The 27,999-nt window shown below is 52.5% G+C and overlaps 1 long non-coding RNA gene across 5 annotated transcripts; it reads left to right on the top strand.

The window, feature by feature from the left end:
• On the top strand, positions 1–27,999 carry LOC116592647. 5 transcript variants are annotated; one of them, XR_004286561.1, is made up of 6 exons: positions 1–1,230; positions 7,148–7,208; positions 20,235–20,285; positions 22,862–23,037; positions 23,958–25,916; positions 27,205–27,999. It is a non-coding gene; the product is annotated as an uncharacterized LOC116592647 (long non-coding RNA). The 5 variants fall into 5 exon arrangements; XR_004286559.1 differs by lacking the exons at positions 1–1,230; positions 7,148–7,208; positions 20,235–20,285 and having other exon boundaries at positions 22,555–23,037; positions 23,958–24,714; positions 25,416–25,916; XR_004286562.1 differs by lacking the exons at positions 1–1,230; positions 7,148–7,208; positions 20,235–20,285 and having other exon boundaries at positions 22,555–23,037; positions 23,958–24,714; positions 25,792–25,916.

A 27,999-nucleotide genomic window follows, 5' to 3' on the forward strand; every position in this document is an offset into this window, starting at 1 on the left:
CCCACTGAGCCACCCAGGTGCCCCTCATCTTCTCTTTAAAAAGGTTCCTTTCTTCCTAGGAAACAAAAGTGTTCTGCCTCCAGAATTACCTTCGAGGGGTTTTGCTTGCTCTAGAAGTTGACGCTCCCTGCTCAAGCATGCTCCGTGTGGCCTGATGGACACGGCGCACTTACTGGTTGGCCAATACAGCCGCTGAGCATCTGCTGGGTGTTCTGGCGGGAACGCTGGAGAATGGGTCTGCAGATCAGCACAGACAGGGTGAAACGCACATCAGGTCAACATTGCTTTCCCCTCCCTAGCAGCTTTCCGACACTGTTCAGTGGTGACTGTGGAATTCTGAGCTCCTGTCCTTCTGTCCAGCCAGCTGCTCTCTGCAGAATGTGTCCTGCTTCTTTATCACTCCATCTTTCTCTCCCAGCTGCTTAGCCAGGTGCTTTGCCTTGGCTCATGCCTCTTCCCGTGATACCCTCTCTCTCAAGGAGTAGCTCTGGTTAACTCCTCCCTCCTTTAGTCGTTCTGAATTTCAGAGTCTTTCTTGGCTTGCTCCAATGAGACCCTCAGCTACTCTGGTCTTCACTTCACCAGAAACCGAGGCACCAGGAGGACCAGAATACTGCAGAGACTTCGAACCAGATGGGGAGCATCATGCAATCAATCACATTTTCCAAAAACTGGCTGCCCTCACCATGGTGATGTTCTCATTCCCCTTGGCCTCCAAGGTGACCCAGCGCATGCTGGTGGTCCCACCCGTGGCTCCTGCTTCTCCCTCGTGGAGACCTGGCTTGCACCTGTGAGCACTTCAGGCCCCATGGAGCCGCACACAGTCTTCCCTTGCACAGTGGGAGCAAGGCCAGACTCCCCATGAACCATCAGTGCCCCTGTATACTGATTGCCATACGCGGACTGGGTGGGGAACACCCAGAAGGCGAGCTAGAGATAAGGGTGTGCACATGTCTTCCTGGTTTATTTTGAAAGTGAGGGATTCTACAGACTGGGAGAGTGCAGCGGGAAAGGAGGAGAGCCAGTACAAGTGTCATTCTCATGTTGATCACTGTGTCTCTGTATTACTCAGTTCTCCAGAGAAGTAAGCAGAAGAGATTGATTTTAAGTAATTGGCTCATGATTATGGAAGCGAGGAAGTCCAAAATCTACAGTGTGGGCTGGCAGACTCAAGACTTGAGAGCGAAGTCCAAAGGCAGTTTGCTGGAGAATTCCTTCTTGCTCTAAGAGGTCAGTCTTTGCGCTATTTGGACCTTCAACTGATTGGATGAGGCCCACCCATGTTATGGACGGGATTCTTCTTTACTTAAAGTTCACTGTTCTAACGTTAATCTCATCCAAAACACCCTCCACATTGGCATGTAAAACTAACCATCACAGGCTTGGCCCCCTGTACCTCCCAGCAGCACGTAGAGTGGACTTCAGACGGTACAAGTCTGGACAGAGAGCGAGCACTTGTGTGCTGGCACTCCATGTCCCATGGCCAAGACTTGTCCTGTGGGATGTGAACTCTCATTTCCTGGTTGTGGGAGCATGAATGCTGGCCAGGTTCTCAGGTCGTCCACTTTCCGCTAGAGACTTCTAGACTTCTAGCATTTACTTTTCATCGCACCCTGCCCCACCCCGGGAGTCATCACTGTCTTCTCTGTGTCTTAAGGCCCCTTCTCTGTCCGTTGCTGTCACTGTGCCCTGCCTGCCTTGACCGCACTGTCCTGCGATCCCTGTTGAATTCCCCGACTGCCACAAAGCCTCTGTGGTCAAGGACCTGCCCTGTTCCTCCCGTTTCCTCGGTTCCTTCCTTCTTATTAATTGCTTTAATAAGTGGCTGGAGCAGATGGAACAGGTTTTTTTCTTTTTGACTCTACCCGTGTTTTATCACCACTGGGGTCGTTCTCGCCCTGCGTCTAATACTCCGTGGTTGGGCCCTGGCCCAGCCCCTTCACCCCTGTGGCCGCATTTTCTCACACATGACATGAGAGAAATGTTATTACTCAAAGGCTTGTCGCTGGGTGGAATGAAGCAGTAGGTGCAAAAGCACTTGTTACCTATAAAGCAAAGCAGAGGTTCAGGCTGTGACCATGACCATGGCTGAGGGTGCCACCTGGCCCCCAGGATCCACTCTCTGCATCCTCCGCAGGAATCAACATGCTGTGGAGCTTGGTGGGAAATGACACTTCCCATCTCCTTTGTTGCAGGGACGGCCTGGTGGCCACGTGCTGGGACACGTGCAGACACTGTGGTACAACTTCTAGGTTATTCCCGACATGGAAGGTGAGCTCTGGTCCCAGAATGGGGCTCCTTGCCCTTCTTGCGAGCTGTAGCACGAGTGTGCTCACCACCGCCGTTTTACTCTGGGACGAAGACCACGCACTCGGGGTCCGCATGGCAATGAGCCGGAAAGGGACCGGGTCACCATCCTGGCCCTTGGGACTGTTTGGTGACCAGGAAAGAAGTAAGCCACCGTAGTTGAGTGTCTCTGTTTCAGCAGCTGGGACTTCGTGCTGTTATTTTAAGTACAGTGTCGGCAGGAGCCTCAGCTACCCAACGCCTCCGCTACTGTCGATGCTAAACTCACGTTGGAGAAGAATCCCGTGGCCTTCTTTCTTAATGAGGACATTAAGTTGGAGGGGCAGGAGAAATTGAGGGCTGTATTATAGCAGGCGGCTGAACTGGCCTTGCTTTTCCCGCATTCACGTGGAGTAATCCCAGGCAGAAGCACCGATTTCATATCAAACCGTGTGCTTCGTGAAGCCTTGGGCAGAGGAGGTGGGAGTGATTAAATGAAATCTTTGCCCCCTTGTCGAGGCCTCAGCCAGATCTTCCTGCAACACAGCGTTCATTAACCAGAGCTGGTCTGTAAGCTGGGGCCAAAGAAATTTTCCCTCGGAGGAAAAGTCCCAGTGCTCTTAGTCTGACCGAGCTAGCTCAATTCCAGGGTCATTATTACCCAGCAGTGAAGTTACTTGATCTTCCTGAGTCCCTGATTATGATGATGATGATGATTAATTTCCATCTGTTAAATGAGGACGCTGCTGTCCATCTCCCAAGTGCTGCCAAGTTGCCTGTCATTGAGACCAAAGGGTCTAGCATGTGCCTAGGCATTTTTGCACACTTCATAGATGCTAATTTCTGTCTTCCATCTTCCTTGCTCAGAAGAAAATTGGGGGAAGCCGTTACTGAAAAATTTTTCTCGAATCACCCTAGAATCCCACCTTCTCGGGAAGTACTTGAGGCTCCCTTCCAAATGGAGGTAATTTCCAAAAAGGTTACAAAATGCTTTTGCAGACCTTTCAGGGCACGTCATTTCTGATTCTGAGGTTTGCATGTGTCGGGGGCGGGTAGGGGAAATTTAGTTCATTATGAAAGAGAGGGGGCTACAAGATGCCCTGTCTGGGAGACCTGGGCCCGGAAGGGAGATTTGGGCCCCTGAGGCAGCTTCCAGAGTCAGATGTCTCTCCCGTGGAGTGTCCTTCCCACGACACAGGGGATGTGTGTCATCCCCTGCACACCCAGCTCCCATCCGACAGTAACGGAGAGCACAGCCCCTTCCTCCCTGCTTTGCACAGTGTGGGGGCGCTGCAGGCCGGCAGCAGCCAAGCTCTGAGAACCACCCCTTTCGCACGGTGACTGTCTTCCCTCATTCAGCACCTACCCAGTGGCCCAAGACTGGTGGTGTCCTCCGGTCTTTGCCGACCACCCACCCCTCTACAAGCCTCTTACAAACATTGTTTGAACCCAGGGAACTCATTCCCTCAAACCTGGTCGGGCGCCTGGCACCTGATGTTCAGTCAGCTTTGGACGTATTTGAACCCAGTCTCGTGACCTGGGTCAATTCATTTCATGTCCCGGGACGTCCTTCCGTCGCCTCCTCTGCCGCAGGAGGGACTTGGAACAAGGCACTCTCTCCAAGGTGTCTTTCAGCTCTAAAGTTCTCATACTCAACGTGTGATGTCACTTTCCGGTAGCTTCTACTCTCCCCTACTCCTTCTATCTCCCCCAGCCCAGCCCTAAGACAATTATCAGCATGGCCTAGGGGTTGGGGATATAGATCTAGTCTTACCAGAAACTGAGATTACTCGCATTTCTTTCCTTTCTTTTATATCCAAGACTATGATTGTGATTCTTAGCATTTGACCCCTCGCTGATGTGCTGGAGGTCCCCAGGACTACTCTCAGGTTCAAAATTTGCTCAAAGGAGTCACAGAACTCAGAAAAGTGCCTGTGCTCATGGTCACAGTTTGTTACCAAGAAAGGATACAGATTAAAATTGGCAAAGGTGGGGCACCTGGGTGGCTCAGTTGGTTGAGCCCAACTCTTGATTTGGGCTCAGGTCATGACCTCGGGGTCCCGGTGGAGTCCTGTGGACAGGGCCTCCTTCCCTCAGCAAGGACAGTGGCGGGAAGCGAGTGGATTCGGCAGACATTTAATCTATTCTGAGGAGGTAGAATCGGTAAAATGTGAGGGTTGCCAGACAGGAAAGTCAAGAATGACCCCCACTTCTCTGTTTTTGCTAAAGGCAACATCAGAGGAGGCCTGGGTCTGGGGAGGGAGTGGAGGCAGTGAGTTCCGTTTTGAACATACTGCTGTGCGGTACCTCTGACAGACCCACGTGGGTCTGCGGTTCAAAGAGGAGGTTGGAGCTGGGAGTCCTGGGTGTCTGAGGAGTAACCGAAGCCTTGAAAGGGTTGAGTTGCCTCGGGTTGGGATTCGCGGTCATAAGGCACGTTCTTGAGGAGCTCCGATGGCGCTAAGAATCCTTGGTGAGCCAGCTAGGGAGACAGAGGGCCGCCAGTCTGGGATGTGGGCAGAAAGCTAGAAGGCGTCCAGTGTTCCAACAAAGGGCGTGGTTGGGGGTCTTGAGTGTGCAGAAGGATTACCTTAGATGACAATTATACATCAGTTGGATCTAGCAAAATAATGGGCTCTGGGTGATGCTAAAAAAAAAAAAAAAAGAAGAAGAAGAAGAAGAAGAAAAGAAAGAAAACCATTTTGGAAAAGGGAGGGTTGACTGTGGCACTTTGCAGTGCATTGAGAGATGAGCAGCAGAGAAGCTGCAGAAAGCGAGAGCTACTGGAGACATCACAGAGGTTGGGCCGAGAACAGATGTGTAGAGACTGGGAAATTGCTGCAGGGGCAACATGTGCAGGAGTGGAGGGCTTTTGTTGTTGTTTTTGTTTTTCAAAGTGGAGGAGGTCTAAGGGGAGGCTGAGGGTGAAGAAGGGGCGGTGAATGGAATGCAGCCCTTGAGAAGATGCAGGCCGGACCCCAGCGCACCAGGGGGATGCTTGCCCCAGGAGAGCAGGAGGGAGGGAGGGAAGGATGCGCGCAGGTGCAGGGCGAGTGAGTAGTACCGCCCCCTTCCTCGGAGCCATGGGAGGGAGCACCGGAGCCCTTTTGGTTAGCTCAGCACACCACCCTCCCGCCGTACTATGAGCAGTGATGCAAGTGGGAGTGGGTCTGAGGTTCTCATGGGGTCACAGAGAAGTCGGGGAGACAAACCCCATGACCAGAGCTCACCTTTGTGCAGCACGGACTCGGGGCCAGGCGGTTGTAGCATTTCGTCCCGCACAGGAACTCCAGGGAGTGGGCAGCTGCACGCGTCTATTTTAACAGATACAGGGATGGAGGTGCAGAGACATCGAACTGCTGTCTGAGGCTGAAGGAAATGGCGTCTGGAATGCAAGCCCAGGAAATCCCTCTGCAGACGGTGCTCCCATGACCACATCACGCATGGGCTCCTGCTCCTAAACCACGTCTCAGGAAAATGACCAGCCAGGATGCCACACGTCTGGCTGTCACTTTTCTGGGGCAGTCCTGGTTTAGTGTCCTCCTCATCTTCTCGGCGTGCTGCTGCTCACCCTTGGCAATCCCCCTGCCCACCCTCTGCCTCCGCTGAGAGCTGGCCTCTGTTTCACTCCTCCTTGGTTTTTAGTTATAGTTATTTTCTGCATCCCAAACTGGGGCACAAAGGGTTTGTTTTAATTTGGGCATCTGTGTGGGCTGTCTTAACAAAAGGCTCACGGAGAAGATGGTGGGAGATTTTAATCTTCAGCCTGAACCTCTCCCCTGAACCCCGGTCCTGTACACAGCATCGGGATTTGGATGCCTAACAGGTGTCTCAGACTTCCAAGCTCGAAGCCCCGAAGCCGAGTTCACCGTTGACCCTCCCTTCCTGGTCTCTCTCCTGCAGCCGTCCCCTCTCGGTTAACGGTGTCTCTGCAGTGCCCTAGGTCTCTCCGTAGTTATCTGCATAATGGTAGCATTATGGAGATAACTCAGTACTCAGCTGAGAACTGCCTCGTGTTTTATGGAGAACATAGCTACAATTAAATGAGAACTACTTCATTCCCACCGCCCAAAGCTGCAAGGCTCAGTATCCTTTGCCACGGCCCACCACTCTGTCCTCAAAATACTTAATTCTGGGGGCGCCTGGCTGGCTCAGTCAGAAAAGCATGTGACTCTCGATTACAGATGAGTTTGAGCCCCATGCTGGGTGCAAAGATTACTTAAATAAGTGAAACTTCAAAAAAAGAAAAAAGAAAAGAAATACTCCCTTCCGTAGTGTACTGTGATACTCGGGGGATTTGTCTCGACTTCCATCTGCCTCAGAGCGTGCCCCTTCTCAGCTCCTCCCAGACCTCTAAGTGTTGGCGTTCTCCAGGTCTCTCTTGCCTACTCTTTCCTCTTTTCTTGTCTACACTCTCCAAGGGTTCTGGTATGTTCTTGAAACTTCAACTTGAACTCAAAATGCACCTTCTGTCCTGATCTTTCTCATGAGCCCCAGACTCTACGTCCGACTTCCTTCTCGCCATTCCCGTGTGGATGTCTGAACGCATCTCAGACGGCATTCTGCCAACACCCAGCTGTGGCCCTCCAGCACCCCGTCTCTCTGAATGGCACCCCCATGGGCTGAGATCATCTCTGATTCTTCCTTTTCTCTCAAATCCCACATTGCAACAGAGGAGTTCCGGTTGACTCCGCTTCCAAAACACAACCTGCTGTATCCAGCCACCCCTTTCCATCACCTCTGCTTGAAGACTCCCTGACTTGCTTCCCCTCCCCGCTCTTCTCTCTCTCTGAATGTAACTTTTGTGGTTTTGGTGCACTGATGATCTTTTTCTCTGCCTTTGTTTACCTTTTTTGAACAGAAAATCAACTGAGAAGGAATGTTTGTGCATTACCTTAAAGAAACATAATATGCAAATACAGGTACTGTTATCCTTTTTTTTTTTTTGCTTCCAGCCCCTATATTGTTATCTTTTTGTCAGGAAATAGAGTGTTGGGACAGGGCTGCATTGTACAGGTTGTGCACTGCACAACTCTAAGGGAGCAGATTGGCATGGTGGTTCAACAGGGCTGGGTTTGCAATCGGACTTACACATTCTTTTTTTTTTTTTTTTAAAGATTATTTATTTATTTATTTATTTATTTGACAGACAGAGATCACAGGTAGGCAGAGAGGCAGGCAGAGAGAGAGGAGGAAGCAGGCTCCTTGCTGAGCTGAGAGCCCGATGTGGGGCTGGATCCCAGGACCCAGGGAACATGACCTGAGCTGAAGGCAGAGGCTTTAACCCACTGAGCCACCCAGGCGCCCCTTACACATTCTTTTTTAAATTGATTTTTTAAATTGCGTTAAAATTTATAAAACATAAAATTGATCATTTTATCCATTTTCAGAACTTTTTCATCACCCCAAACAGAAACTCTGTATCGTTAAACAATGACTTCCCATTTCTGCTCTCCCTAGCCCGTGGTAACCTGTATTAAGTACCTACCTAAGTGGAATCATACAGTACTGGTTCTTTTGTGTCTTTCCTATTTCTATGCATTCTTTTATACTTTCTCATTTGAAAGTTAAAATTTTTAGGGGTGCCTGAATGGCTCAGTTGGCCGATTGTCTGACTCTTGATTTCGGCTCAGGTCATAATCTCAGGCTCATGATTCTGAGTCCTATGTGGGGCTCCGCATGGAGTCGGCTTGAGATTCTCTCCCTCTCCCTCTGCCCCTCCCCCCTCAAAAAGTTAAAATTAAAAAAAAAATAAGTAGCACACAATGTAATACTATACCTCTGAATAAACTTAGTTCAAGATGCTTTTGAAACGAGTTTATCTTTCTTGAATCACTTGTGGGTAACTTAGTTGTAGCATATAGTTTGCCTCCTAAGGTCTCCATGTTACATTGCTTTAAAAGAAAACATTTTGTGGTGACAAACATGCTTTTAGTCAGCCTCCCGGAACTTCTCCGAGGACTGCCTGTAGGTGCGCTTCTTTGTAAAGCCTGGTTTTAAGCAGACACCCGGCTAAGTCGATTTAACTGGAGTCCCCACCCCCGCACATCTGATCACCCTTGGGATCTGCTCGTTCTCATCCTCCAGCCCCCCCCCCCCAAGGTGACGTCTGGTCACAACCACCTGTCTTCAGCAAAGAACCCCATCAGGTTGGTTTAGCTCCACCTCCCCCCGCCACCCCTGATGTTCCCTCGATAATTTTGCATCCACTGACCCCCACCTGCTCCTCGGCCAGAAGCCCCCACTTACCCGTGCTGTATTCCAAGTTGAGCCCCGTCTCCCTCCAGCGTGGCAGAAGTTCCTACGCTTCCGCGTAGACCCTACGCACGAACACAGTGTGCTTTACTCTCTTTAACAAGTATTACTGAATATTTGTTTCTTTAACCATCTTAGCAAGTTGAATGTATGGCAGTCTTTAATAGAGAAAAAAATGCACTTGACTTTCACAAGCCATTTTTGCTTTCCTTTGGGACCAGAGCAGGGGTTCAGATTTTATTTCAAAATGTTGTTCCGCATTCACACCACCACCAAATTTCCCTCCTTTTTTCTTTCCTTTCCATCACTTTCCCATCTGAGCCAATCAGAGCTCAAACTTGCCAGAAAAATCCAGTCACCTCTCCCTCCTTTAAAGCCAGACCCTGCCAGCTGAGCTCTGGTGCACGGATCAGCCACAGGCTGCAGGAGGGCAAAAGGCGCCAGGAATAGACGGCGGGAAAGTCGTCCTCGGTGGGCCTCTTAACCGCACGTGAAGAACACTGAGCGTGTTCCTGAGCATCCCTCTCCCCGCCCCACCCTGCGGGCCGGCCCCTCCCACTGAAGGCGGATGACAGCCAAGCTCCCGGCTTCGCTCTTTTCCAGATAAAGGAAGGAATAGTCCCACATACCTCCTCCAAAGCGTGCTGGGAAAGTATTAACCAGCCCTCATTTTAAAACCAGCTTGGACTTGGGGCACCAGGGGGGCTCTGTCGGTTAACCATCCAACTCTTGGTTTTGGCTCAGGTCATGATCTCAGGATCTTGGGATCAAGCTCCGAGTTGGGCTCTGTGCTCAGTGGGGGGGTCTGCTTGTCCCTCTGCGTCTTCCCTGACTCGTGCTTGCTCTCACTCAAATCAATAAAAAATAAGTAAATAAAATCAGCGTGGACTCAGGCTGGCCGGGGTGGGCTTCTCCCCTCTCTCTTGACCTGCCTAAAATCCCTCCTGCTGGAAGGAGTCGGGACAGAATCGGTCACATGGTCTTGGGGAGGAGAAAGAGGATGGTAATTAGGTCACAGTAGTCAACCCTCCCCACGTCCATGTTTGCTCCTTTAATCCCTCCAACAACCTAAAAGGGTAGAGAGACCGAGGGCTGAGAGCCAGTTGGGCCTGTCACAAAGCTGGTGAGCACCTGAGGCGGAGTCTGAGCCAGGAACCCACAGCCCGAGCCGCGCAGCTGGCTCTCCAGGGCCTGGCCCCAGCCCAGCCCTGAACCTGTGTTTCCTGGACGCCAGAACCAAAGTCCCTGCATACCGCTGTCCCCTCTGAGGAAGAGAAGAGTCGCTTGAGGCCACCCGGACATTGCCACGTTTGCTGCCACTTCAGGGAGTTCTCCTCGTCATGGTGCAGCGAGTTTTACACGCGATGCCCACGGTGCCTGCCCACCACACCCTTTGATCAACGACACAGTGTGTATAAATCAGCAAAGACAGCGTATTAGACTATGATGTAAACGGACACATGTGTGTGAACCGAGGAAGGCAAGGACAAGGAACCCTGGCCGGACACTCACTGGTTCCCGAGGGTTCTCCGGTTCCTACACTTCGGGTGGAAATCCCGAGAGGGAGGGGGTCAACTCAAAGTCTTTGTGCTTCAGACACTTGCACACCGGCCCAGTGCTCCCAAGAACTTTCTTGGAACTTCTTACGCCTCACGTCGCTCTGTTGAATTGTAGTTACCCCTCTCCACCCACAAGAGCCCCCTTCCCTGCACGGTGTCCAGTGCCATACGTGACCCTTTGCTGGATGAGTGAATGAGCCTCCCCCTCCCTGAGACACTGCCTGGTGGAAGAGGCTCCCGTGCACGCACACCCCAAGCTTCTCTCTGTGGCCTAAATAAGGGTCACTTAGGATTTCTCTGTCGAACCTTCATTACATCAAGAAGAACTAGAACACGAAGGCAAAGCAGTTACCCTCAGTAAAGTCCCAATGAGACCAGTGAAGACACCGAATTCCAACAAGGTCTAGCTCCCAACACCGTCACCACGATCACCCTCACTGAGTCACCGCAGGGTTCCCGACCCTCAGTGACCCTGAGACTGTAGAGGACCCCACTGCCTTCCCTCCCCCATCTCTGATCGCTCAGCTCTGAATGACCTGAGGCTCATGATCTTGATCTACAAGTGTCCACTCAGGGGGCTGATGGGTGTCTTTTCTGCAAGAAGGAAATACATCTCAATGAAAGTAGCAACGATTTCTTAAGTAACCTTAGTGAAATCAGGACTCAATTCTAGACATGTGGGGGAGGGCTTGGGTCTCTACCCTCACGTTCATAGTCTCACTGGGAATATTTAGAAAGGATCCAATACACCTGTAATTGACAGATACCAGAGTTCTGAGAACAGAGAGGCGCTCTGGGCTGCACCTGTTTGGGAAGGCTTCCCCCAGAAGAGGACGGTCCCGTATGGCCCTGGCACCAGAGAACGGCAGCCTGCCCAGGCTATTGGTCAGCAGGCGGACCTCCCTGAAGCCCAACAGCCAGATGGCACCATTATGGTGGGACTCACCAATCCGTGGGATGATTTCTGCTTTCCCTCCCCCAAGCTGATTTCGTTCTATTTCTTACCATTACTTGGTGAGTCTGTTTATGAATTCATACCTGTTCCTTCCTTCTTAGTAGTGCTACTTGCTACTGAGAATTACAACTGAGCTAAAAACGAACGATTGCCAAGATGCCCTAATTGTGTCTCTGGGGAAGTGCCGAAGATACTCAGATTTTCCTCTCTCTTCCTTCTTGTTGCCTTCCCCTGGTGAGTACGTTGCGCTAATCACTTTTGAAGGAAGCGCGTTACACTGTCATTCCAGAACCTTGGGGTTTGTCAGCGTAAGAGCCAAGAGTCGGATCGGATCCGTCGGCAGAATGATCGGCCGCGGCTGAAAGGGAGATGTGCCGAGACCGCGACCGTTTTCTGTCTCGTGCACTAGGAAGGGAGGTGCTGACTACATGTCTGTGCGAAGGGTCCGATAAGGCAGGTGGCAGGGCTGGGGTGCGATTTCCAACTCTTGACTTGGGGCTTTGGCTTCTTTCAACCCAAAAGGAAGAGGGCGAGGTGGTAGAAACAGCCCATAAGCCAGCTAACACCGAGGGGGCCTCCCCTGCAGGACGCGGTGGGCTCGCTTGCGTAGCAGGACCTCCCTGCGTCGGAATTTTCCGGCTTCCTTGTGAGTGTCCACATCTAGCATTTTGAGTTGATAGGTAAGGATTAAAGACCTCAGGTGGCACTGAAGTGGGTCAGATTTCTCATATTTTCGTTCTGATTTTCACTGCATAGAATTAGACTAGTTGCTGGGGTGTGTGGCCGACACAGCTGGCTCCTCCTCCTCCCCGCGGCCCTCATCTCTACACACTGAGAGCTGCTTACCACAAGCACTGGAGACTCTTGTCTTGAGGACTTTTTTCTGGCTCCGGGACCCTATGGGGCCGGGACACGGAGCAAACCGAGCCAGAAGTGTAGGAGAGTCAATGGAGGGTCAAAGCAGCCCTTGACTGATGTTGGATCGCAAAGAGGTGGAAAAGCGCAGCTGGGTTGAGCCCCAGGTCCCCCGCGGGTACACTCTATGCTGATCCTTTCTCTCCCTCCCGCACATCCAAGCCCACCCCGTTGGAGTTCCCAGGGATCCGTCACCTCCTACTACGGCTCCGGTGGTGGCCACCCACAAAGGTCCGTTGAAGTCCTCAATCTCCATCCCGTGGCTCTGACCTGATTCAGATGCAGGGTCTCAGCAGGTGTAATGAATTCGAGATGAGGTCATATTGGCTTAGGGGGTTCTCTTAAGAAGAGGGGAAGAGATACAGAGAGAGACACACACACGGAGAAGGCCCTGGGAAGGCGGAAGGAGAGATTGGAGTGATTTATCCACAAACCAAGGAATAGCGAAGATCGCCAGAAACCACTAGAAGTGAAGAGGATTTCCTGGAGCAGATTCTCCCCCAGAGCCCTCGGAGAGAGCACAGCCCTGTTGGCAGCTTGATTTCAGACTTTTAATCTCCAGAACCGTGAGGGAGAACTTCTCTTCGCTTTTGTTATAAGCCACCTGGGCTGTGGCAAATTGTTGCAACAGCCCTAGGAAGCTGACACAGTTTCCAAATAAACTCTGGGCATCGAATCCCTCTTTCGGGGTCTCAGCTCAGACAAGGAATACAGAAAAGGATGCATTACTGAGCACGGACTCTTAACTACCTTAATGAACATGGCATGCCCTTGAACAGAAAGAGGCCCTTCTCATAACAGACGAAAGGAAACAGAATTCTATTTCCAAAGGAGAACAAATGTTGGAAAAATCACATAATGTTTGTGGGAGAAAGGTGTACGGTATAAATAAGAGAACGGTGGGAACCGATGGGGTGCCTGGTTTCCTTTCTGTCCAGCAGGGCCAAAAACACATCCGTGATTCTCTGCTGTTTGAATTTCTTTACAACAGTGCAGTTGGGTGGTGAGTGGAAACCACGGCACCTGGTCCCAGATTTTCCTCTCTCGTGTTACCTCGCAGGACAGCCCAGGACGGACGGGTTCCTTGAGAGGGAAAAGCCCATTAACGTTGCGATTTCAAGGGCGACCCGAGATGCCGTAGATTGTCAAAGCCTGATGCTAGCTCTCACTCTGGAGAGTTTATAGACAAGATCGGGAACTATTTTCGTGGCCCTTGGCCCCTCAACCCATGAAGGCATGGAGAAGGAGATCCAGGAAGGAAGGTAGAAGGAGGAGGAGGAGGACGGCCGGGACTTTCTCGGGCCAGAGCTGCCGCCACCCCGTGACCCGGTGCGGAGAGCCCCGTGGGCCCTGCAGTGAGACAGCGCTGTCGTGCAGCTACTCGGAGGTCCACGAAGACGAAGACAGAAGACCACCACCACCCCCCCCACCCCCGTGCTGGCGAGGACGTGAAGCAACACCGGCGCTCACGGCTGGCGGGGGCGCAGACCGCCGCAGCCTCTGGGGGAGCATCCGGGCGGCTTCTGGCAAAGCTAAGCGTGCGTTCGCGCTATGATCCAGCGCTCGGCGTTGACGCAAAGGAGTTGAGAACTCTGTTTACCCCAAAATCTGCACACGGATGTTTACAGCGGCTTGGTCCATCATCACCACCACGGGGAAGCAGCCAAGACGTTCTTCAGGGAATGGATAAGCAAACTGGTGTGTCCAGACAGTGAAATGCAGGGTCCCCCCACCCACTGCGAAATGAGGACGTTCTGATGAAAGCGTGGAAGCCAAAATGGTGTGAAGCAATGAAGCAATTACCATTGATTTAGACGGGAAATTTTTAAAAAAGATTTTATTTATCTATTTGACAGATCACAAGTAGGCAGAGAGGCAGGCAGAGAGAGAGGAGGAAGCAGGCTCCCCGCTGAGCAGAGAGCCCGATGCGGGACTCGATCCCAGGACCCTGAGATCACGACCCGAGCCAGAGGCAGAGGCTTTAACCCACTGAGCCACCCAGGCACCCCAGAGATGGGAAGATTTTTGAGCATTTCCAGATCCCCAAAATAACCTTTCTTACCCATTCCTCATAACTTGGGACACATCTGGCCAACAAACACACAAAATAACTCAAGATACAGCACCGATGCTCACAGTTCAAAGTCTGGCAGCTTGATGCTGAGATGCTGAGTACGGTCCCCAGGCAGGACCTTGGCAGCCCCATTCCCGCTGCTCAGGGTGTGCACTGCCTCAATGGACAACCACTAAACCCTATTTTACGTCGTCGTTGTTGTTGTTCTCTTCCTCCTCCTCCTCCTCCTCATCCTCCGACTCCTCCCCCTTCTTTCTGGGAAAGGAACAGTCGTTTTCAGCTTTCTTTCCTTTAGCAAAAACAGGTACTAATACAGCCTTCATAAAAGCAGCGTGGTGCTGCAAACTTCCAAATTGCAGAAGATACTGCATTATTCAGCGCTAGAAGAAACGAGCTCTGAAGCCATGTGAGACACGGAGGAACCTTAAACGCCAAGTGAGAGAAGCCAGCCTAGAAAGACCACATGCCTACTGCACAAGTCCAGTTCTGTGGCATTCTGGAAATGGCAAACCGTGGGGACACTGAAAAGATCTGTAACTGCCAAGGGTTGGAGGAGGGAGGGGCGACCAAGCAGAGCACGGCGGAGCTTTGGGGCAGCGAGACTACTCTGGATAAGCCGGTACGGGCGGATATGTGTCATTCTGCTTTTGTCCAAGCCCGTAGAATGCCCAATACTGGGACTGAACCCTCACGGCACCTGTGGCCTTCGGGTGAGAACGACGCGTCAGTGTAGGTTCACTCATTGTAAGCAGTTTGCCGCTCCGGGGCAGGATGGCGGAGATGGTGGAGGCTGTGCCTGGGGACGCTCTGCACTTTCTGTTCAGCTCTACTGTGAGCCTAAAGCTACTTTTAAAATAAGTAAAGTCTATTTAGAAAACGTTGTCTGTGTGGCGGGCACGGAGCGAGGCTTTCGGGCAGGCCCGGGGAGCACAGGGAGTGTCCACAGCCAGCCCCCAAGGGTCGGCGGCTGAGAGCCCCCTTGCCAAAGCCACGCCCTTTCCAGGCAGCTCACGTTCGGTGACCTGGTGAGCGGGGCACACATGGGCCTGATAACAGTAGGCCTTGGCCTTACTGGGCGGGCACGGCGCTGCTTCTGTCTAGTGCTGCGCCTGCCCCTCCTTGCTTTCATAGTGTGGATCTCTCTCTCTTTTTTTTTTTTTTAAGTTTTTTTTGTCTGTCTTAGAGAGAGAGAGAGAGAGAGAGAGAGCATGAGTGAAAGGGGCAGAGGGAGAATCTGAAGCAGACTCCGTGCTGAGCGTGGAGCCCGCGCGGGGCTCGATCCCAGGACCCTGAGATCATGACCTGAGCCGAAGGCAGACGGCAGACGCTTAGCCCACTGAGCCACAGGGGCACCCCTCACAGTGTGGGTCCCTAAAGAAACATCTGGTACCCCACGTTCTGTCCCAGCGTCTGCTTCCAGAGAACCCAGGCTGCACGCCATTCTTCACCACCCAGCCCGGACTCGACCTCTCCCGCCAAGCTGCGCAGGCCCTTATCTCTGTCTCCTTCACGATGCAGCTGGCTCCTAACACCAGGAGGTTATTTATTAAAGGATCCCCACGGCCCTATTCAGGCTTCCTGCTGTTATATTAAGGAGCAATATTTCTCTTACGTTTTTCAAGAGAATTATTTACCTTTTTTTTGTTGTTGTTTTAAAAGTGCTTAATTTTGAAATTCTTAAAATGTATGGAAGAGCTCCAGCGGTAACAGAAGAGGCGCTGTTGGTTCTCGACCCTTTCGGGAGCTTCCCAGTGGAATCTGAAAGCGGCCCCTTGCACACAGAAGGCCAGGGGAGACAGAAGAAAGAGCCAGGCCTTTCCAGGTTGGCAGGTGGCAGTTTTCATAAGCAAAAGGACCTTCTATCTGAGGCTTGTCTTGGGCGGAAGCAAGACAAGTCATCCCCGCCGGCCACATCTTTGAAGTTCAGACAGGGAGAGACAGGTGCGTGCTGTGCAGGTGTTCTCAACACCGCGACCCTGCCTCAAGGCTGTGTCCTTGCGGCAGCCTCTGGGAGGGCGAAGGCCAAGCAGAACCCACATTCCAAGGATGGGGGAGGGGGTGTGATCTCCTGGGTCCGGCCCATGGGTCGGCTGGTGGCCACATCTTCTCGGTGCCCTTTCCCGGTGGACACCAGGATAATCAGCACCAGGGCGGTTCGTGTGTTCTATCTCTAACCTCTCTGCTGTGTTTTTAAGGACGTAAACCATTCGTGATACAACGAACGTTCCACCCTTAGCCCCTTCCTCCTCCCGCCCACAGTGCACTCCCGTGCGTGTTTTGGCGGCTCTCCTGCCTATGCAGGCGTCATAAACAGGACATGCCATTGGTTCCGTGTTTTAGGTTGTGCGAAAATGGTATTATACGGACTCCATTGTTCTGGAACCTGCTTTTGTCACCAGCCTGCTCAGAGGACGGGCCACGTGGATCCGTGCAGATGCGGTTCATGTGTTTACATCACTGTCTAGGATCCCGTCACACGGTGGACGACCCCTCAGAGGCCCGGGTCTGTCTCATACAAATGTGAAAACTGTGCTGCCGTGAATGTCCTTTCCGCGTCTCCTTGGGAGCGTGGGCGCGGTTCTGTCCGGCGGCGTCGCGAGCTGGAAGGGCGCGCAGCCCCCAGCGCCGTTAGCGAGGCCGCGGCGCACTCAGCCGGTCTCGTGCCTGCGCCGAGGGGCAGCCTCCGTTCTCTGGTCTTTTCAGACTTCACTGCGACTCTGCTTGTGTCACACCTCTGAAGATCTTCCATCATCAGCGGAGTTGAGCATCTCATATTTATGGGCATTTGAGTTTCCTCTTCTGGGGACTGCTTTTTCATATTCTTTGCTCATTTTCTACTGGGTTACTAGGTCCTTCCCCTCCCTTGCCCTCCCCTGCCCTGCCCTCCCCTCCCCTCCCCTGCCCTCCCCTCCCCTCCCCTGCCCTCCCCTGCCCTCCCCTCCCCTCCCTCCTCTTTCTCTTTTTAAATCTTTGCTTTCTAATGCAACTTTTCACGTATGTTTTGTCTCCCTGCCCTGATGTTGGATTCTGGAGAGCAAAGACTAAGTCTTCAGCATCAATCGTGCCACAGGTGCTGAGTGGCTACTTAGGGATTGGGTTGGACCTTTTTGATTGAGACACAAAAGACTGAAGGTCACCAGCCAATCTGGTATTTTCAACCTGTCGAGCGGTCGAGCGGCTTTCCTGCCTCGTGGAGCTGTTGACTCCAGAGTGGTTGGCTGCGGGATGGAACCAGACAGACCACGAGCCAAACAGGCATGTTCAGGAAGGCCTCAGAGGGGTCACCTGTGGCCATCAAGTTATTAAATAGGGAACGTTCTGGGTCCGTTGATTTCCACGGTGGCAGAGTCGGAGGGCAGGGTCCATCTTCCTCACTCAGAGAGCGGCCAGGATTCTGACTCCAGGATGAGCCGTGGAGCTTCCACAACATCTCCTTGGACGTATCTGGGTGGGACCTGGCACCAGGGGTCACCTAGCACCAGGTACCCAGGAAGTATCTGAATCCACCCAGGGACTGAAGTCAGTGTGCTGGCACGGAGTGTGGCTTGAACCCACGTACCGTCGAGTAGAATGTACGGCATGGTAGGAGACCAGAGCTGGAGGAGTCTCCGAAGCCGGTGAGCGTAGCCATCTCATTAGGCAGATGCTGCCTTTGGCCCAGAAGGACAAAATACTTGGTCCAAACCCACTGTGCAGGTTAACAAGAGGATTGTGTGCGCCCCTGCGCATGTGTTTATGGGATCAACCACACCACAAAATGTGTTGAATTTTTGAATAGTATCCACTACAAAAACATTTTTTTCAAGAATCAGTACAATGACAGAATTTGGTACAATGACAGAATTTCATCAGCAGCCACACAACGTCCAGCATCGATTCACTAATGCTCTGCCCTGTGCCCAGCACCACTCCGAGGGCTGGGGGTGCAGCCGGGGCCAAGCCGGAGAGGGTGCCGGCCTGTCTGGAGTTTCTATTCCAGGGAGGGGAGAGCCCCAGCCAACCCGTAAACACATAAATGAACAAGCTTAGGTCAGACGGAGGTAAGCTCTGTGAAGATAACAAGACACGATCTGTGTTTGGTTCTTTCGTTCACTGGACAAATATTTATTGAGCTCCAGCTGTATGCCAGACACTGCGCTGGGCCCTGGGGAGATGGTGGGAGCTAGACAGAAGATGTTCCTGAATCCAGAGATTTGACTGGTTGGGAGAAGTGCTGTGATGCACGAAGAGACCGAAAACTCCAGGAAGCAGGTGATAAGACGGAGCAACAGAAGGGGAGGCTTCGGAGAGGGGCAACTTGGGAGTTCTTCCAGTAGCAAGTGCAAAGGCCCTGAGGTGGGCAAGGGCATGGTCCATAAAAAGCAAGGAAGCCAGTGTGGCTGTGATCTGGTGAGTCTCAGAGGGCAGGGAGAGGGGAGCTGGAGGCTGGGGCGGAGCCGTGATGAAGGAGGGAGAAGCAAGGGGTGCATCTGCCCTTGGGCCGGCTCCTCTCCGTTTTCTCTCTTGCTGGCTGATGGCACGTGAGAACATTTAGTCTCTTTGCTGGTGGGGTGCCTGATCCCCGGAGGCCCCCCCCCTTACCATAAAAGGATTTTCGAAGACGGTTTCTGGGCGTTCGGTGGTCTTCCAGAGCGACCACGGTGTGAGCCCTGAGCGATAGTTCTGGCTCACACTCAGCCCGTCTACGAAAGGCTGTTTATTCCACGGCGCTGAGTGGGTCCCAGGGGGCTATTTCCCTCCATTGTGTGAATCCCTGCTTAGAGAAGTTTAGCACACAGATTGTGCACGCAGCCGGCTGAGATGATTCTCTGTTGCTATTACGGTCAATGGTGAAAATCACACACACCACTTTGTAAAGCAAATGATTTTTTCACCTGATAGATCATAATAGCTCTCCAGAGTTGTTAAGGTCTAAATAGTCCATTGAGAGCTTGTAGGGGAGGGGGAGGGGGCCAGGGGTGGAAGGGTGGGTGTGGGCGAGAAGGGAGTATCATCAGGCCATTCTTTCTAGAAATCTGGCACGACAAATATGGGCCCCCCTTTCCCTGGAACTCCAATCTACGCTTAATGGGCTCATAAATATCACTGAGTCCTTTTCTGTATTTCCAACACAAGGTTCTGTGTGGCGGGCACCCAACCCCCACCCTTTCTCGGTAACCCCTTTGTGCTGTGTGTAAAGAGCAGAGGGAGGGCCATATAAGTGCTCACGGTATCATAAGCGTGCAGCCACGTCCCACTCTGCCGTGAGGTCTAAGTCAAGTCCCACCTCTGGAGAAAACACACCCACTCCCCGATGCTCCCCCTTAGAGAATCCTGATGATGGAGACAGCCATTACCCCACCAAGCCCTCTCCATGGGCCACGGACCACCCTGTCCTAAATCCTTCAGCTGCGTCAATCAGTCTAACACGACGATGTGCCAAGACAGTTGATGTCATGCGTGTTACTTAGATCAGGAAACCGAAGCAGGACAGGTGAGTGGCCCACCCCCCAGTCCCACGAGTAGTCACATAATGGGTGCTGGAGACTCACTGAAGGAAAGCGTGAGCAAATGGGTAGGACAGAGCCCGGAGTCTTGCTTGTTGGCGCAAAGTCCTTCCATACCCTCCTCCTCTCGGCACCCCCACCCCCGCCACCACCTGCGGCAGCGTGGGGACCGGTGGGCGCTCCAGGCAGGGAAGCAACGCCTTTCTGCCTGTGACTCAGCCAGATGCCCACAGCAGACCAGAGTCCACAAGGGACTTTCACTCTCAAGGAGTGACTTAGGGGCCAACCACATGGGAACGTTGGGAGGCGCCCAGGAATCTGCATTTAGATAAATTGTCGGTGATTTTTATGCAGCTTGTGTCTATTCAGATGAGAAAAAATAAAAGCAGAGCTCCTGTTCTGCTGAAGACGGTTTGGATCATTTTCTAATAATGTTTCCTGCCCCCCTTTATATTGTGATAAAAACACATAACGCGAATGTCAACATTGTGACCATTTTTTTCCCTAAGGAAACGTATGCAGCTTACTTGTTACCGATAACGGAATGACACGGTGATATCACACGGATGCGCTCTTGACGTGAATATGATTTTGAGATCCTTAAGACCTCTCTTAACAGGAGGCTTCCATTATGAATGTCCTTTTCTTGTTACTTAAAGTTTTTATCGAAGTAGAACGAACATTCGGTGTGATATTCGTTTCAGGCGTGCGATGAGTGAGTCAACGATTCTACACGGTCCGGAGCCGCCATCGCCGTGAGTGTGCTCCCAGTCCCCCTTATCTGCTTCACGCACCCCCTGCCCCAGCTTTCCCTGCATTTTCACCATTTTTGAGTGTACAATTCCGCGGCATGCGCACTCCCCTGGGCTTGCAGCCGTCCCCACCCTCCATCTCCAGAACTTTTTCATCCTCCCAAACTGAAACCCTGTCCCCATGACACAACCTCCCGTCTCCCTTCCCCCGGCCCCTACTAAGCGCTGGTGTCCTCTCCGTCTCTATGAATTTGCCCATTTCAGAGACCTCATGTAAGTGAAGCCAGACCAAATCTGTCCTTTTGTACCTGGCTTACTTCACTTAGCACGTGTCTCGAACTTCCTCCACGTTGTAGCATGTCAGGATTTTATTTCTTTTTAGGGCTGGGTAATGTTCCATTGTAGGTATAGAACGTGTGTTGTCTATGCGTTCAGTTGTTGGTGGACAGCTGCGATCTTTCGCCTTCTGATTAGGATGAACAGTGCTGCTGTGACCGTGGGTTACGGCTGTTCGAATCCTCGCTTTAAGTTTGTTTGGGGCCATACCAGGGAGCGGAATGGCTGGGTCTGATGACCACGTTACGACACTTGTTTTGGCGTGTGGACCCTCATAAAGATCGTTGTTCTCAAACCAATTGAAACCACTACCTCCTTTTAATAACATTTGAAAAAAAAATAAGGTTAGGAAACCCACAACATAGATATGACCATCTTTCAATGACATTTCAATAAAAATGATAAAATAAAAAAATACCATTTTAACCGTTTTTAAATGCATAGCCCAATAGTACTAAATATGTTCACATTGTTGTGAAGCAGATCTCCAGAAGTTTTCAGCCGGCAGAACTGAATCTCTGTACATTCAGTGACTCTAGTTTTCCGTCCCCGTCCCCCCCAGCCCCTGGGATCTACCACCTGCTGTTTCTATGAATCTGACTACTTTCGATGCCTTATATAAGTGGGATCCGTCAGCTAATAAATATTTTGTCACACACTTATTGGTGTGCTGAAATGAAATTCACAGATAATCCCACTTTCTTGTAACACAATTTTGAAGGGAAATAAAGTATAATGCCCTAACTATAATATGAGGGAGAAATGAAAGTGATTGATAATCAAATGCATTCTCCAGCATAGAAACGCTTAGGTTTGAGTCTACCGAAAGACATAACGGAGTAGCAGAAGCTCATGCCCGCACAGTGTTTGGAGAATCATCAGGAATGGGACAGCGACGGACTTGAACTGTTCTAGGCAGGTGACCGTGATGGGTGCCACAGGCTCGCGGTAGGCAGCGGCAGGAGAGTTCAGAACAGTCAACGTTTAGTGAAACTCCGACAAGGACACAGAAATAGTCTTCCCTCCGATTGCTTAGTGGCTTATAATTAATATGTAAAAACCTTTGTGTGCATATGTGAATGTTTGGTCTCAGATAATCATGAACACTTTTCCCCCACCTGCGTTAATGTCCGCCAGGACGTTTGGAAAAACACAGGAGACACGGGACCATTCTTTTTTGTGTGAGATTGTCCTTGTTCCTGGAGGGACATCTAGCAGACTTGGTCCCAGCCACAAAAGGCCTGAGGTAACCCCATCAAAGTGGCAACAAGAACACCCATCGTGTTTCCAACATGCCCCCCAAGGGGACAATTGTGCACCTTCACAAGTCACAGCAGCAAGAAAACTGACACTCTTTTAACCCCCACGGGGTCAAGAAACAGAACATGGCCAACACTCCCACAAAACCACCGAGCGCCCGTCCCAAGCGCGGTCCCTCCGTCCCCCTCTGAGGGCTAGGGGTAGCTTAGCTCGACTTTTATCATAATCACTTTCCCACATTTCTTGATCGTTTTATCATACGAGTGGGCATCCCTGAATGCTACAGTTTGCTTTTTGCCCAGCTAATTGTTTAAATATGTTTTTTACTTCTTTAAACAATCAGTAAGTTTCCCCTCCATGCTTTTTTTTTTTTTTTTTAAGGGTTTTCTCTTTCCTTTACGATTGGTCTGATAAGGACGGGGGGTGCTTGACCCATGGTGTTTCCTGCCGTCTAGATATTTTTGTGAAATGCCCTCTTGTGCTGCTGTGCAGCACGTTCCTCTGTCTGCTGTGTTCCCGCACGCACCAGACACCTGGGGTCCCTTCCTTCGGCAGGACTGTGGGTGCTGCTGTCTTCGTCCGCTTGCTCATTGGCTCGCTTCCTTCCTCCCTCCCCTCTACCTCCTTCCCTAACTCTATCTTTCTTTCGCTCGCTCGCTATTCCATGCACCTCTTTTCTTCCCCACCAATAATCTTGGTTCTCAACAATGCGGGAACGACACAATTACACCATCTGACTCCCATCCCCATCTGTCAGGGTCTAACCCACTCATCAAGGTCAATGACCTCCATGTCGCCAAATCTAATGGTCAGTCACCAGGTCCTCATCAACGTGACCCAACAGCAGCATGTGATTCAAAGCAACCACTCTCTCTGCGAAGCATACTCATCTCTTGGCTTCTAGGACATCCCGCTCCCCTGCTATCCTTCCGCTCCCCGACGCCCTTCCTAGGCTCCTTCGCAGAGTCTTTCCATCTCTCCAGCAGCCGCATACCGGCTCATCCCTCCGCATCCACACTCATTCCCCGTGTGATCTCATTGCGGATTCATCCGCCAGCCCGTCACAGCCTGGACTTGTCCCCAAGCACTGGACTCCCGTGTCTCCTCTGCACCCCCCGTGGACATCATAAAACCATCTCAGACTCAGTATGTTCAAAGGGTATTTTTTATTCTTCTTTCCCCAAACCCTCACCTCTCTCTGCCTTTGCATCTCAGTAATTGGACGTCCGCAACCTTCTAGACACTTAGGACAAAAGCCAAACACGTGGGAGTCACCCTTGACTCATGTCCCTCATGACACGACCCACACCCAAGGCCTCGGGAAATCCCGCGACTCTGCCGACACAGATCCGGAATCAGAGCCCTCCTCACGGGCCCATTTACCCGCCTCCTTCTTCACGCTCTCATTAGCTCCTGCCTGGATTTCGAGGAGCCTCCCACTGGTCTCTCTGCTCTGCCTGCCCTCTCTGGTCTGCGCTCGCACTGCAGCCCGGTGATCCGGCTACATCCCAAGACCCTCCTCTGCCCAAACTCCCCCACCCCGAGGCTCCCATCTCATTCATGGGGAAAGCCAGCGTCCTCACAGTGGTGAGGTGGGTGCATGATCTGACCCCAGGGCCTCCTCTCTGCCCCACTGCTCCCCTCCCCCACTCCAGCCCTTTCCCTTGAGCCCCTTCCCCGGACACCATGTATCCCTTCACCGTCTTCAGGGCCCTTTTTCAAAGGTCACTGTGTCAGCCTGGCCTCACTTTGTTTTTCTAAAGCAACGGCCTCATTCCTGCCTCTGGCTTATTTACTGGCTGCTAATGCGCTGTAGGCTCTACCCCGACAGGACCCTGTATCTGTCTGGTTTGGACGCTGGAGCTCCAGTGCCTGCAACAGTCTTTGGCCTGTGGTCATGTCACTGTGTGCTGATGACTGGGCACCCGAATGGATGGAGAAATGACTGTCCTGTTCTGGGGAGTGATGCTCAGCTCAGCCCGACGCAGCACTTCGGCTTTTACCCCCAACCCCCAGCGCCCCCCCCCCATTGTAGCAAAATACACATGACATAAAACCTCCCTTTTTGAACCATTTCAGGTGCACAGTTCAGAGACACTAAGTGCACCCACAGCGTTGTGCAACCACCCGTCTCCAGCACGTTTCCATCTTCCCAAACTGAACTTGGTCCCCACGATGCACAAAGTCCCCATCGCCCTCCGCCAGCCCCTCACGGCCACCGGTCTACTCTCGCTCCCCATGAATTCGACTCTTGCCTGTGCCACGGAAGCGGGGTCCTGCAGCATGTCCGTGCGTGTCGCTGGCGCATTCCACTGAGCCCCACTGAAGCCACGGTGGGTTCACCCGTCCTGTCTCCTTCCTCGTGAGGGCGGAACCGCATCTCGCTGTGTACATTTCACGCTTCCTTTCTCCGTCCGTCCGCGGTCATTTCCACCTTCAGGCTGTTAGGAACAGAGCTGCGACGAACACGTGTGTACAAATCCCCGTTTGAGTGTCCACTTTCAGTCCTCTGCGGCCTGCACCCGCGGAAGCAGGATCGCTGGGCCAGACAGTAATTCTCTGCTTAATTTTTTGGAGGGACCCCCATTCCTAACCGTTTGCTTTCTCGGGAAAAAGTTGAGTTAATGTAATTCCCACCTTTCCTCAAGTCTCATCTCTTGGGTGACAATCCTGTGGCCACCGGCGTCCACGGGGCGTCTGGCCTGAGGACCTCCCTCTGTGTGTGGTCGACTGCAGGCCCGGTTCCCTGGTGGACACTCCAGTGACTTTGAACCCATCAGCCTCGTCTTCCCCGCTACCTCTCGGTGCCACTAGATGGCGTGGGAGAGAAGTTCAGGTTTGTTTCCTGGGGAGAAGGCCCTCTTTTGTTCCTCCTGCCAGGGTGGGGGTGGGCATTGGGCGGGGGTTGCTTTTCCAAGCTCCCTACCTGGGATCCCACTGCCTTGAACCTTGGCGACATTTCTGAGTTTCTAACGTCTTTAGTTGGGGAAGCCCAGACGATCCATCCTTCTTGAGAGGGGTAATGGTGGGAAGACATGGGCACGTCAGAAAAAAAAAATCAAATCCCCCCAGGGTGTCAGAAAATCCTACTCTGCAGGACCTGAACACCTCATCTGGGCTCCCCTGGCCTCAGTTTCCTTATCTGTAAAGTCAAAGCGTTGGACTGGCCAGTGGTTCTCAGTTCTGGGAGGGTGTGAAGCCCCGCTGGGGAGAGAACACGGCAATGATAGTTGAATTAGAACTTCCAGTGGGATGGCAGAGAACCCCTGGGTTAGCCCCCAGCTGGAAGGGGCTCTTACCACCCAAGACCCCAGCTATGCTCCAAACGTAGAGGATAGGGGCTTATCAACTCCCCCTGACCCCGCGGGAATTTGTCAGAAGACACCAGCTACCCAGGGCCCCCCCATCCCAAGCTTTGAATGAGCGGGACAGCGTATGCCGGCTCGAAGCCCTTTGAAACAGCTCCCCCTCCCTACCCAGCACTGGGGCGCACTTGTGGGCACTCCTGAGATGCTCACGGAATGTTTGGTTAAACAGCCTCGTGTGATGAAGGAAACTTCCAGGAGATCGTGACCCCAGAGCCTTCAGGAGGCCAACCTGGAATTAGGACAATGAAGGGTGACCCCGGACAGGAGGAACTGTGTGGTCTTGTGGGGTTGTGGAGCACAAGGGTCAAGAGAGAGAATTCCTGAGCTGCTGTACGATGACGCTTAGTGAGATTATTGGAGTCGCCTGGGGCCAGCACCCATGCACAGAAAGAGCGGCACTTTGGCTGCATGAAGCTGGTAGTCATCTGCTTTGTTGGGCTCAGGGGGCAGGGGACGCGCAGGGAGTATTAGGTCATAAATGTCTTTCTTCAGCTTTCTGCTCGTGAAACCACTTTCATGAGATTTCTCTGGTGCTTGTCATTCAGTTCAGTATGGGCGGTCAGTGAGTTGGACAAGAGTCATGAGACCCTTAGGAATGCAGCGATCGATCGGGGCGTATTTGATCCTTATCACAGCGCTGCGGGCTCTAGGTCAGCCTTCTGGGCGAAAGGTAAGCCTGCTTCTTTCCCTCCTGCGTCTCGGGGACAAGGAGCCCTGAGGGCCGGCTGAGGGCTCTAGGGTGGCTCGCCCGTTCTCCGGGGTGGGGGGGCGCTGCAGGACGGGACAGGGAGCGCGGTGGACGTGTTCCCTGGCGGGGAAGCTGCGGTTGCTGCCCCTGAGATGTCTGGACTTTGCCCTCTGTGTTCTGGAAAACCCAAAAAGGGCTTAAAGCAGGGGAGTGAGCACCCGTTTCCAGTGGGTGGTAGAGGGCGCTGTGAGGGGGGGAACCGGGAGAAGGAGGGTGGGAGGGCGGGGGGGCCCAGAGAGTCCCTGAGCCCAGAGAGTCCCCGAGCCCAGAGAGTCCCTGAGCCCAGAGGTAGTTGATGGAGGAGGGCGGGGGAGGGGGGATTCGGGAGCCAGGGAGGAAGAGGAGGAGCTGGGGAGGACCTTGCTGGCCATCAGGAGGGCTCAGCTCTACCGAGTGCCTCTGGGAACGGTTATGGGGTTTGCATCAGGGGACGCACAGGCTCTGCTGTGGGACCACACTGGCTCAGGTGTAGCGATGAGGGGGAGGGAGGAAGCATCCTCCCTGCATCAGGGACCCCTGGATGGTCAGTCATCAGGAGGAAATTGAAAGAGTCCCGTGGGCTCTGGGTCCGGTGGCAGTGGTGGTGGTGGTGGAGAAGGGGCGGAGAGGTCAGTCTGGGCGCTTGGCAAAGACAGAGCCACTGGGATTGCTGGTGGACCAGATATGGGGACGAGAGAGGAGTCATGAAGCCTCCAAGCTCTGTAGCCCGGCCCAGCAGCGGGGAGGCTCAACTGTCCCTCGTAGGACTTTGGAGACTGGAGAGGGTTGAGGTGGAGAATTCTGGGTTGGGGTGTCTGCTGGTTCATTGAGGGGACTGGGCTGCCAGAGAGATAGAAGCCAGGCCTGGAGGGTAGTGTGAGAGTCACCGTGTGTGGTGGAACTTAACGTGGAGGGACATGTGCACACCAGCACAGGCATTGGGGACCTGGGCTGCTGCAGTCTCACAGGGGTGGGGGCTTACGCAGCAGACATTTATTTCTGGAGGCTGAAAGCCCGAGATCACATGGGGTTGGCATGGTGGGGTCCTGGCCAGAACCCTCTTCTGGCTTACAGATGGGCCCCTTGTTGCTGTGTCCTTACAGCGTGAGAGGGGTGGGGAAAAGGGGAAGTGGAGACAGAGCCAGCTTTCTGGTGTCTCATAAGGACACTAATCCTATCAGGTTAGGGCCCCAGCCGTAGGGCCTCATTTTAACCTGAATTACTTGCTTAGAAGCCCCAGCTCTAAATACAGCCACATGAGCCATCAGGGCTTCAGGATATGGATTCAGGAGGGATGTGAGCCTTCCATAGCACCATCTCCCCTGGCGGGGGCAAGGCCCCCCATCTTACAGCCCAGAGGACCAAGCCCCAGCGGCTGAGGGCAGAGGACCCGGAAGACTTTCCTGGCCCCCTCCGCTCTTGGAATGACCTCCTCCCTACTCTGCCCGTGCATTTATCAGCCCACATGCTCACCCTTTGTGAATGAACTTTCTTTCTTTTTAAAAAATTGTATTGAAACCAAACTCATCATATTTTATACATTGACTATGTACAGTTTTTAGCAGATCGATCAGATCCCCAGAGAGCCGTGTGAAGAACTCTATTGCCATCTCTTGTTTGCTTTTCTTCCTCTTCTCTTGTGGCTTTATAAGTTTTCCTGCAGTCCCATTCCTGAGGTGTGCTTTACATGCAGTAAGCCGCGCCCCTTTAAACAACAGAATTCGGTTGAGTTCCGCGGTGTTTCGGCTTCTGAGAATTGCCACGGCAGCGACGATGCAGACATTGTCGTCACCCCAGTTCTCCTGGATCCCCCCCACGTCCCTGTCCTCTCTGCCCCCTCTTCCCCAGGGCCTCTGCCCTCCCCAGACACTAGTTTGCATTTTGTAGGGTTGCATACAAATGGACTCGGGGCATCAACTCTTTTGTGTCCAGCTTCAGGCATCAGCCTAAGGATCTTGAGATTCCCGTCTTTGTGTGTGTCAGTAATTAACTTCCTTTTAGTTTCCGCGTACTATTGTAGGGCACG

This window comes from Mustela erminea, chromosome 6 (assembly GCF_009829155.1).
Source record: "Mustela erminea isolate mMusErm1 chromosome 6, mMusErm1.Pri, whole genome shotgun sequence".
In the NCBI taxonomy this organism is placed as follows: Eukaryota; Metazoa; Chordata; class Mammalia; order Carnivora; family Mustelidae; genus Mustela; species Mustela erminea.